The sequence below is a fragment of the Myotis davidii genome, unplaced genomic scaffold (genome assembly GCF_000327345.1).
Source record: "Myotis davidii unplaced genomic scaffold, ASM32734v1 scaffold44, whole genome shotgun sequence".
Lineage (NCBI taxonomy): Eukaryota > Metazoa > Chordata > Mammalia > Chiroptera > Vespertilionidae > Myotis > Myotis davidii.
The window spans coordinates 3,834,822-3,845,683 of NW_006299705.1; the positions used below are offsets into that span (position 1 = coordinate 3,834,822).

Below are 10,862 nucleotides of genomic sequence, written 5' to 3' on the forward strand. Positions count from 1 at the left end.
GGGTTCTGGTTTCGATTTTGGTCAAGGGCACGCACCTCAGTTGCAGGCTCCTCCCTCCCTGGCTCAGGCCTGGTCAGGGCGCATGCGGGAGGCAACCAATCGATCGATGTGTTTCTCTCACATCAATATTCCCATCTTTCCTCTGTCTACCCCTCTCTCTAAAAATCAATGGAAAAATGTCCTCGGGTGAGGATTAAAAACAAACAAACAAATAAATAATAAATAAATTAAATGATCCATGTTCTAAAACTGACTGAAAATGGAAAAACAAATTAGGAACAATTGGTCAGGACTACCCTTCATTTCTGCCAGATTATGGAGAGACCACCGATTGAGTCTGTTTAAAAGGTAGTTGTATTCTGTTGCTTTTAAATGTCTGGAAATAAAAATCGCCTGGCATCTTGAAAAGTTAAAAAAGTCGCATGGCTCAAAAAAAAGTCAGAAGCTATAAGCTATCCTGTTAGAATTATTCTATGGCAGTAACAAAACCAGCCTGCAGTCCTTCCGAAAGGAGCTTAGCTTACCATACACACAGGTGTGATGGGGAGGAATGTGGTCTCCACGGAGACAGAAAAGATAATAAGAAAGAGCAGCTCTTGTCCTGCATCTAAACCCAGGCCCTTTGAGAGATGGAAGTGAAAGGGCGGTTAAAGCATTTATTTTTAGTGCAGATTGAGATTTATTGGAAATCAGTTGTGAGTGAAATTAAGCATTGATTACTATAGTTTGGCAAGACTCTGGGGACCACACTTATTTATGTTTTGCTCCCAATTATGCCATTTTGTTTTTAATTAATCTCTAGGTTTAGTGTAATTGATAGCTATTAACAAGACTGTCAGGCCTCTTCACACATCAGAGGGTATCAGTACGTTCATTGCTAAATACCCCTTCTGCCTCATGGGACTGATCTGATGGTGGGTCAGTGGGTTTGCCCCACATGCCTGGACCTGCCAGGTGCTAAGAGGATTCCAGTGATATCCCTCCTATTTTCCCCTCTGAATCTTTTTTTAAATTTTAATCTTCACCCTAGGATATGTTTTTATTAAGTTTAGAAAGAGAAGAAGCGAGAGAGAAAGAAACATCAATGTGAGAGAAACATTGATTGGTTGCCTTCCATGTGCCTTGACCAGGAATCAAACCTGTAACCTTTTGGTGTATGGGTCGATGCTCCAACTAAGTGAGTCACCTGGCCGGGACCTTCTCTGCATCTTTGCGCAGGATAAAATAAGCTGGGCTACATTTTTTCTACATGAAAAACATTTTTTAATGAGAACACTGCCTTAAAAATAGTAGCAGAAACCACATGTCTTTATTCACGTTATAAAGTATAAATAGTAGCAATATACTTCATGTCTATAGTGTGGCCAGTTAAGATGGAAAAATCCTACGTGTGGGAGTGGTGGTGGGGCTAGTGAAAGCAACTGATGAGGGGGGGAAAAGGGCAAAAAAAAAAAGAGAGAAAAATATGAGGACAGACAGAGTAGAGACCATCGAGACAAAGGGAGATGGGGAGCCTCCACGTGTTTTTGAACATGTTTTTTGGTCATTGATTAGCTTGTCACAATTGCCCCTTCAAAAATAAAACTGAGAGAGGTGCCTCTCTCACTTTGTACCCACACTGAAATATTGAAGAATTCATCTATGCTGGAGGCATCAAGCTGGCGTTCATTTTTAAAGCACACGATTATGAAGAGGAGAAAGGAACAGGGTTGATGACATACCCTTACACAAAGACTGATTTCCATACTTTCTAGTTGTCCCTCGGTATCAGGTGTGTCAATTGTGTGTCTGCATCCAGGATTGTGCACAGAAGACATTGCTTTGACTGTGTTTAGTGTGGTCCCTTGCATCACCTTTGGTATGCCATATATGGAATTAGCTGTGACCTCTGGTTTTCTGCTCTGGTTTGACTGCACTGGTGACAGGAACCCGTCATGACAGATCCTCCAGGGGAGGCCAGACAGACTCGAAGGTGCCACTTGATTTCTTTCCCCAAATCTATTTTGCGAACCACAGGACTGCTCCACCCACTTAGACACTCTCAGCTGACTTCACAAGGACTAGTACTCATTGGTTCTTTACTTCACTTGACCTGGGATATAAAATCTTCAACAGAAGACTTCTCCCTCCCACCACCACACATTATAATAGTAATATTTAGAGGCTCTTCTGCAGAGTAATTGGAATATGCATGGTTGTTACTTCATAGACATCAACTGAGTTGACTCTCAGATATGTGCTTCTAAGACAGTGTAGTAAACTTTCACCCCAATAGAAGCAAGATGGGGAAACAAGGCAAAATGATTCGTGGATCATGCAGAGGCCAGCAAGGGGAGCTTTGGAATGATCAGTGGCAAGTAGAATGGGGGACATAGACTCAGTGAGAGTTGAGGGCAGAATACCTTTTGGTCAGAGAATAGAAAAATGTTTAGTCTTTCGTGATTTAAGATCAGTATGAAATTTTACTCAAATGCTGATCTTGCAGTAGATTAAATAATATATTCTAATGTCTCTGTGCTTTCTTGGAACATATTTAAGTAAACAGAAACCTTTATTTTTATCATATTTAAGTGAATAAAAGTTTTTACTCTTTAGTACTAAGCTTTATATTTGAAATGCTGTTGTAGATTCTGGTAATTTTTCACAGAGAACAAACTTGATTCTTCTCTTCTGAAAGACTAAATTACAGGAACCTATCATTCTGCTTCTCTTCCCACCCATCAAAATTGGATGATTTAAATATGGTAATTAGCTTATTCACATGCTTTACTAAAGTGGAGGCGGTTTCACCAGGTCACTGCTAAAGGTTTCCAAGCCTCCTCTTCCCCATTGGTGTCAGAGTACCTGGTACTTGGTTTTCTGTAGCGTGACCATATAACCAATTTTCTCATGGGGTTTATTATTATATTATTATATGATTATTATTCTTTTTCTAGCAGCTTTATTGAAATATAATTCACTTACCATACAATGCATTCATTTAAAGTGTACAATTCTATAGTTTTTAGTGTATTCCCAGAGTTTTGCTCCCATCACCATTGTCAATTTTAGGACCTTTATCACCTGAAAAGGAACCCAGTAGGCATTAGCTATCACTGCCCTGTTTCCTCTCACTACCACCACCCTCCAGCCCAGGGAAACACAAATCTTCTTTCTGTCTTTATAAATGTGCCTATTCTGGAGATTGCATGTAAATGGACTGATGTAGTATGTGACCTTTTGTGTCTGGCTCTTTTCATTTAGCATGTTCTGAAGGTTCACCCATGTGTGGCATGTATTAATACTTCATCCTTTTTATGGCTAAATAATATTCCATTGTGTGGGTAGATCATATTTATCCATTCGTTAGTTGATGGACAATTGGGATGTTTCTACTTTTTGGCTACTATTGAAAATGATGACATTCATGTACAAGCTTACCAGTATATGGACATATGCCTTAATTTTTGTTGGGTATATACCTAGGAGCGGAATTGCTGGCTTATATGGTAACTCTGCATTTAACCTTTTGAAGAACTGCCAGACTGTTCTGCAAAGCGGCTGTACAAATTTTCATTCCCATCAGCAATACATGAGGGTTCCAGTATCTCCCCATTCCCCCCAACACTTGTTATTATGTAATTTTTTCTTACAGTGGGGACAGTTTTGAGACTGAAAGTGAGCACTTATTAATTACATCAGGTATGAATCGGGTGTGAGTATCCCGAGCTACCAGGAAGTTGGTTAATCTAGAACTCTGGGAAATGGGGGCCTGCTCCGGGCAGCAGGAGAGGGGCAGCAGGGGACATCTGGGGTCATGGAGCTCATTGTCAGGAAATTCAACAGGAAAACATATCCGGGTTTATCACAATGTCCTGCTGGTAGTTATTACTGTTTCTAATGATCACACCTCCATTCATTTTGAAAGGCATCAAGGCCTATAAAACCACTTTACAATTACGTTATCACTCTTAATAGTGAGATACAGCAGTAGCTCAACTTTGTTCAGTAGGTAAAATAATATTTGCTCTCTGGAGCAAATATGTAACAGGACATTTCCTCAGATCTGTGCTCTTACTGTGGTTTGGTTACCAGGGACAGTATTTTGGCATTAACGTGCATCTTTTTCCTGGGCCTCTCCTGGTTGCTTCAGGTTTTACAGATTTTTGTCACCTTATTTCTTTTTCAGTATAGTTAGTGACCACATGATAGTGTTCGTGTAAGCTGTCGAGTGAGGGAGTCGCCAGCCCTCTCTCCTGTCACAATGGCAGTTGACTCATGGGGCTAGCAGTAGCTCCCATATTCTTATCGACTGGCTAGGGTGATGCCATAGAGAACATAGGCTGACCCAGAAACCACGGCATCAGAAATAAAAGTGGTGTTGGCACCATAAATATCTGTTGGACTTTAACACGTTAAGCGCCATTCAGTCACCAGTGACTGACACTGTACTTTCCGTCCGGACCGGTCAGTCACTGGTGCCACCAGCATATCGGTGAAATGGATATCGCGGGCTAAATGGAAAGGAAGACAAAACAGGCGTGGCGCTTCACGCGTTACTACCCATAAAATGTATTTTTTCTAGATTGGATGAGCTGGTGTGCTGGCTTTTGTCTATTAATGAAAACCATGTATCACAAGGTTTCCCTTTTTTCGTTGCTGCTGGAAAGCTCAGAGCTGAGGGTTTTGTGGGTTTTCTTTTGTTTTGTTTTTGGTTCAATTATAGTAACTAATTCATCAATGTCTTTAATATAACAATTCTGTGCTCCTTGCAATGTTTTTTAACTGATTTTTTTTCTTTTTAAAATACATTTTTATTGATTTCAGAGAGGAAGGGAGAGATAGAAACATCAATGATGAGAGAGAATCATTGATTGGCTGCCTCCTGCACATGCTTATTGGGGATTGAGCCTGCAACCTGGGCATGTGCCCAGACCAGGAATCAAATTGTGACCTACTGGTCATAGGTCAGTGCTCAACCACTGAGCAACACAGGCTGGGCTTAACGGTTTTTTTTTTTTGTTTGTTTGTTTGTTTTAGTTGACTTATGATTTCATGTATTGAGCACCTGGTTTTTCCTTCTAATTTACTTTGTAATCCATGATTCCTGTGAACCAAGCCAACCTTTGTTACTAGTAGAAAAGACACATTGTACAGATATATTTGAAACACGGAGATATTTAACTAATAACCTTTATAGTCACTTTTGTTTTGTTTTTATCTTTTTTTAATCCTTACCTGGGGATATTTTTCCATTGATTTCTAGAGAGAGTGGGAGGGAGGAAGGAGCGGGAGAGAACTTAACTGTATTTTCAAATGTTCTTATTTTATGGCTTAAAAAACAAACAAACATTGAAACCACCTTTGAATTTTTTTAAAACTTCCATGAGAAAATATCACTGTCTATTCTCTCCAGAATTGTAGGCCTTTTGAAAAATCTCATGATTGATGTAGTTAGGTGGCGCTTCTAAGAGGTACCTTCCCTCTCTGGGCGCTCTACCACGTGGGGTCATCTTGTTTGTTCAGACTTCAGGAAGTACCAGGAGAGGAACTCTGAGTTTTCTTCCAGAATTTAATTAGAAAAGGCAAAATGCTTGATAAAGAGGCACTTTTCTCACCATTAAATATCCTGCAGGGAAAATGGGCTGAAGTTTAAACTGCAAGCTCTTCTGAGATCATTCAAATTGTCCTTAATGAAAATGTGTTGACAGGGCATGGTCTCTTTATTGCCCCTTCTTTTCTAGGGAACAGGTGGAAGAACCTCTTCTGGAGGGAATACTGCCCCGCTCCTGAGGCCTTTGGCAGAGCTCAGGTCCAGCTCTGCCTTGACCAGGCTGCTCAGGAATAAAGGCACATCCCGCCAGCGTGGTGGGGTGATCTTCCGAAGGGCTTCATGCCTTTGAGTAGCCTGCCGCGTGGCAGCTTTTTCCGTGATGGGGAAGAGAGGTACAGTCCGTCCTCATTAGTGTGTTCTGTATTTGATTTGCCTGTTCCCTAAAATTTATTTGTAACCCCCAAATCAGTACTCACAGAGCTTTGTGGTCATTTGTGGACAAGGGAACAACAGTGAAAAACTTGAATCATCCGATGTGAATGTCCCTGCTGAGGTCGGACAAGAACCTCAGCTCTTAGGCTGTAAATCAGGGTCCTTTTCTCACAATCTGTTTAGTGTAAGGTTTTCCACCAATTTGTGCTTTTGAATTCACTGTGTAAAATGGGCCCCAAGCGTAGCGCTGAGGTGCTGTCTATTGTTCCTACCCGGGAAAGCTGTGATGTGCCTTACAAAGAAAATAGGAGAGTTAGATAAGCCTTGTTCAGGCCTGAGTTACAGTGCACTTGGCCCTGAGTTCACTGGTAATAAATCAACAATGTATTAAACAAGATGTCTTTGAACAGAAAACACACATTAAAAAAGAAAGGTTATGTGTTGATCCGTTGAAAAAAATGTTGTGACCAAAGGTTTATAGGAACCTATCCCTATATTCCTCCTAGCAGCAGTGGTTCAGTATTTATTAATTCAGCGTGCGCAGTGACTTTGCAGAACATAGCTACTGTGAATAATGAGCATCAACTGCATCTCTCTTCCTAGCCTCATAAATTTTTCAAGTATGTGGGACCTGCCTTCAGCCCCCCAGGAGAAAGCAAAGGGCTTATTATTTCTTGGATCTGTTTCTTCTGGAGAATTCCTCATGACAAATTATAAATATTATGTAGTGTTGAGTTGAACTTTTGAAAACCTAGTCAAAGTCATCTTCAAGGATTTTATTTTAAACATTGAACCAGACTTAAAATCAGTGGAGAACTTGGCTTGTCTTCAAGCTTCTCTCTGTAATATTTTCACAGGACATAGTAAATGTATGACATGTTTCTTTTTATTTACTAGGCATTCGCAATGGGAAAAATACATGTCACAGTAGAATTTAGAAAAGAATGATTTATTGGGCATTGAATTACACAACATTGTAAATCTAGAGAAAATTATTAACAATAAGACTTTAGCCCTAACCGGTTTGGCTCAGTGGATAGAGCGTTGGCCTGTGGACTGAAAGGTCCCAGGTTCGATTCCAGTCAAGGGCATGTACCTGGGTTGTGGGCACATCCCCAGTGGGAGATGTGCAGGAGGCAGCTGATTGATGTTTCTCTCTCATCGATGTTTCTGGCTCTCTATCCCTCTCCCTTCCTCTCTGTAAAATATCAATAAAATATATTTTTTTAAAAAAACAATAAGATTTCAAAAGCTGAAAGACTGTGTTTAGTACACTATTTCCACACAAGCAAATCATGTCACCGTTTCCAATGTAGAAACCTTTGAATGTGCTGAGGAAGAGTATAACACTCACAAATCTCTGTAGGGGATTTATGGTTTTAGTCCTCATTTTCTGAGTTTTGTCTCTAAAGAGTCTTCCTGAATAAGAAAGTTTGGTGGGCATTAAGGGATAATTATTGCAAAACATTGATAAAATATAACACATCAAAATGTATATACTCATCATGGAATTTGATTCATGTTCTAGTAGCCGATAGGCCCACTGATGGGTTTGCCTGCATTCAGTTACTTGTTGATCAATTGAGTGATTCAGTCCCCTCTTCCCACATCCTGGAGATTTCGCATCATGATTAAAAATAGCAGAAAAACATTGCACAGTGGATTCCCATGAGAGTATAGCCTCATTTTTGCTGTCTGTGGCTCCCTCTCCACTGAGGGAGCCACAGCTGGAAGGAAGGCTGCTGTTTTCCCAACCTGGCAGATCTCAGCAGCGAGTGAGGTAGGGGGTGGTGGGACAGGAATCCTTCCTGGAGGCTGAAGCAGGCCAAACAGCCCTCACTGTGCCTGGCCAACTTTGAAGCTGCTGTCCTGTGTCTCATCCCGCATTGACTCTGGCATGGCTCCCTGTTCTTGATCCTAACCGAGATCTTAATCAAGGTTTCTCACAAGCCTTATCAGTCATCAGGGCGACCCACTCCCCAGAGGATGGGTTGCGATTAAGTCAACTTTCAAAAGGTTTCTTCTGCGATGTGAAATGATTACAAAGAGAGCTTACCAAAGCAGTCAGAAGAAAGAGTTCAGGTGAGGGCAGTGTCTTTGTGAGTAATGAATTGTCTACAGAAATATGAAAAGTTATTTCATCCACAATTACAGTAAGTTGTTTCCTGAAACACATAAACAATCCGCAGATTCCTTGAAGAGATCACCTTACTGAACAGAGCAGGTTGACATGCCAAGTTGGCTGAGTGGTTGTCCTGATGGAAGGGTGACTGGGCATTAGGAATGGGGAGGCAATTTGGCTAAAGGACTGTCACTACCACGAACCATTAAACAGCTTCATTTGCCTTTGTGTTTTCAGCGTCTCATTTCCTCCTGTGTTCTCTCTTACCATCTTCACTCCCACCTCTATTGTGTGCTCTTTGCACGGGAGCTAGTGCCTGCTAAGAAATGTGGTGACATGGTGATGGTATTTGAATGAGGGATCCTGGAGCTTCTGATCTTGAGCTTAATTAGCCACCCTGCTTGATACGGTCCTCAGAGGACATATGTGCACCGAGGGTAGTGACTGTTGACGGCTTTTGCTGTTAAGCCTTGACCCCACATCCAACCAAATGGGGGACGAGGAGAGCCCCCTCCGCTGGGCAGTGTGGAGAACTGCTTCGGCAGAAGGAAGAACTAACCATAGACACCGCATCTCTCTGAGGTGGGTGGCAGGTCCAGGTGTTCTCTAGGAGTGGCTTTAGTCCTTTGCCCGCACTCACCTCACCACCAGATAGGAGCTAGGGCTCGAGGTCACAGGAATTAAACATCTCCTGGAAACAGTACCCTCCCAGTGTGGAGCACAGGCTCACCTCTCACTGTTGTCTCAGGACTCAGTCAGCCCTGGGACATAGCACTGCTCATGGAACATGGGGACATTGACCAAACTCCCAGTAGAAGGAACTTAAAACTGTAAGAGAATGTGCAAGATTGCATTTAAATGGCCAGGCCCGGCCTTTGGCTTGCCTATTCCTCGGTCACTCCAGTGATGGGCCACCTGAAGCAAGAAGGAAAGGAGAATAATTCATAAGAGACCATAGGATTTCCTTATTCCTAGACCAGTGGTGGACAGTTGAGAGTGTGGTGGGTGGTGGGGGTGTAGATGTGCAGCCAAAGACATGTTGAGGAACCTTTCAAATTTCAAGTTGAACGGTGAAACAAAGAAGGTAGTGACTGAAAGTCACAGGGATAGTTTATGTTTTAGGTTATAAAAGATAAATGTTTTTGAGGTCAGAGAAGAGCAATGTTGGAAATATTAGTAAAAGTGGGAATAATGAACAGGGCATTGTCCAGGAGGAAGCCAGAAGGAGTAGAATCAAGAATAGGTGGAAGGAAGTGGGAAAAAATGGGCAGGCAGGTAGCTCTAGCTGGACATCCCCAAAGGTATTTACTACTACCAGTCTGTTGTAAATAATGCTGCACTGAACATAGAGGTGCATATATATTTTTAATTAGTATTTTTGTTTTCTCAGATAAATACCTACAAGTAGAATTGCTGGATTGTATGGTAGTTCTATTTTGTACTTATTGAGGAACCTCAGTAATGTTTCCCATAGTGGCTGCACAAATTTTCATTTCCACCAACAGTGCACAAGAGTTCCGTTTATCTATATCCTTGCCTACACTTGTTTTTGTTGTTGTTGTTTTTTTGTCTTTTTGCTACTAGCATTCTGACAGGTGTCTGGTGATATCTCATTGTGGGTTTTGATTTGCATTTCCCTGATGATTAGCGATGTTGAGGAACTTTTAATTGCCTGTTGGTCATTTATATGTCTTCTTTGGAAAATAATATTTATTCAGATCTGCCCATTAAAATTTTTTAAATTTATTTCAGAGAGGAATGAAGAGGGGGAGAGAGATAGAAACATCAGTGATGAGAGAAAATAATTTATTGGTGCCTTCTGCATGCCCCAGACTAGGGATCGAGCCCACAACCCAGGCATTAATCTTGTTATAAAATTACATATGTATTTCCCTTTTATAAGGTCATCTTTGAGAGATGAGATTTATATTAGCATGAAATTGGTCAGATGGCCTTTAGCAATGTATTTGTAGAAAACACCTATTATCTATGCCTGGTGTTGTCAGAAAGCAAAAATTCAAACCATCTTCTCTGCAGGAAGCTCATTTCTGGATTCTGGGTGCTTATTGTTTCTGTTTCCATTGTAGCTTCCTTCCAAATGCATCTCCTAATAGTGGCAACAGCAAAGGTTGCAAAATTTCATACGCTTATTTGGCAGGGATTTTACATCTGGATTTGCTCTTCTGGTTAGAAAACACATTCTCCACTTCATATCCAGAATGTAAGCTTACATTTTAAAAAATAAATCTATTAGAGTGACATTGGTTAATAAGATTATATAGGTTTCAAGTATACATTTCTGTGATTCATGATCTGTGTATTGCATTGTGTGCTCACCACCCAAGGTCAAATCATCTTTTGTCACCATATATTTGGCCCCTTTACCTATGACTAACCCTAAACCCCCTTCCCTCTGGTAACCACCATGCTGCTGTTTATGTCTATGAGTTTATGTGTGTGTGTTTGTTTGTTTTATTTGTTCATTTGTTACTTTCAGTTTTATATCCCACATATGAGTGAAACCATATGATTCTTAACTTTTTCTGACTCACTTATTTTGCTTAGCATGATATTCTCAAGGTCCATCCCTGTTGTCACAAATGTCAGTATTCCATCTTTTCCTCTGGCTGAGGAGTATTCCACTGTGTATATGTACCATGTGTTCTTTATCCAATCAACTATTGAAGGACACTTCAGTTGTTTCCATGTCTTGGCCACCATGAATAATGTTGCAATAAACATAGGGGTGCATATATCTTTGTGAATAAATGTTTG

At 40.9% G+C, this 10,862-nt stretch overlaps 1 protein-coding gene across 2 annotated transcripts in view; it reads left to right on the forward strand.

The window, feature by feature from the left end:
• Window positions 1–10,862, forward strand: part of PDE8B (phosphodiesterase 8B) — a 194,843-nt gene that overhangs the window by 67,950 nt on the left and 116,031 nt on the right. The gene's annotated exons all lie outside the window — the stretch shown is intronic.